This window comes from Heterodontus francisci, unplaced genomic scaffold, assembly GCF_036365525.1.
Source record: "Heterodontus francisci isolate sHetFra1 unplaced genomic scaffold, sHetFra1.hap1 HAP1_SCAFFOLD_172, whole genome shotgun sequence".
NCBI lineage: Eukaryota > Metazoa > Chordata > Chondrichthyes > Heterodontiformes > Heterodontidae > Heterodontus > Heterodontus francisci.
This window is the reverse complement of record NW_027141631.1, coordinates 2069042-2070279: the sequence shown is the minus strand read 5'-3', so window position 1 is coordinate 2070279 and position 1238 is coordinate 2069042. Positions and strand designations below refer to the sequence as shown.

Here is a 1238-nt window from a genome sequence, read left to right as displayed (position 1 = left end):
TCAAAGAGCTTGTCGACAAAATTATAACTAACTAAATGTACAGATAGCCAAGTGGGAATATAATGTTGTTGCTGTAATTGTGACCTGACTCCAAAAACAACAGAACTGGGTTCTGGACTGGAATGGAATGGAATTCTTCAGTGTTTCTGTTGTTTGGCTTGCATTGACTCATCGATTTTCTTGTTTTTCACTTTGTCGATGCCTTTGAATAATTGTGGATCCTTCTTCAGGGTGTCTCCTTTCACCAGTTCGTTCTGGCCTCTGATGATGTTGATTGTAATCAGCTTCAATTCGCTGATAGTTTTGGAAGTCAGCAGATTTCCTTTGCTTGAGTCTACAACATGGAACTCAGTCTGACATGTGGACCCATGGGAGGATTTGAATGCCATCCCTGCGTTGGAGTTGCATCCATCCAATAAGAGACCGAGTAGAAGTGACAGTTCTGTCAGTCGAATATGAGAATTTTAATGGCAGGGTTGTGAGTTTGAGTGCCATTCTGTTTTTCCCTTTTTAAAGGCTTCATGAGCAGAGAGTACAGGGAGTGTTTGAAATGAGCAAGTCTCGCTTTGATTCAGGACTCTTACCTCTCAGCAGCATCTCACTATGAAAGATTGAATTTGATCTCATTTCATTCTCAGCTCGGGGTCTGTGCGGCTCAGTGGCACTTCTGGCTGTCTCCCGCTTCACAATCCATCAGGACTGAGAAAGCAATGGGGAATATTACTCACATGTTGTGTTCTTTAATTTTTTGGAAAACTTGAATGTATGTATTTTCTTCCAAAACAAGGACAACAAGCCACTGTTAAGGTAGGGCTGAAATAGCTCAGTTGGGAGAGCGTTGAACTGAAGATCTAAAGGTTCCTGGTTCAATCCCGGGTTTCAGCAATTTCGCTTCATTATGCGTCCCTTGCCTTGGTTCTGATTTTCCAGTTGCACAATTTGCTTTGAAATTATTTACCAAGCACCAGTGGATTGAATTTGAGAAACAACACAGAGTCATTTACAGCACAGAAGTTGGTCGTTTGGCCTATCACGTCCATGCTGGCTCTCCCCGGAACAATCCAATCAGTTCCACTCACCAGTTCGATCCCTTTCCTCCTGCAAGTTTCTTTCCTTCAAGTATCCATCTAATTTCCTTTTCAAATCATCGATTGTCTCTGCTTCCACCACACTCGTGGGCCAAGTCATTACCACCCAGAACATAAGAAAGTTCCACCTCATCAAGGATGGGAAATACT

The 1238-nt window shown here is 42.6% G+C and overlaps 1 non-coding gene across 1 annotated transcript; it reads left to right on the top strand.

The window, feature by feature from the left end:
* Positions 1-812: 812 nt before the first annotated feature.
* trnaf-gaa (transfer RNA phenylalanine (anticodon GAA)) lies at positions 813-885 on the top strand. The gene has a single exon. It is a non-coding gene; the product is annotated as a tRNA-Phe (tRNA).
* The last annotated feature ends 353 nt before the right edge of the window (positions 886-1238 follow it).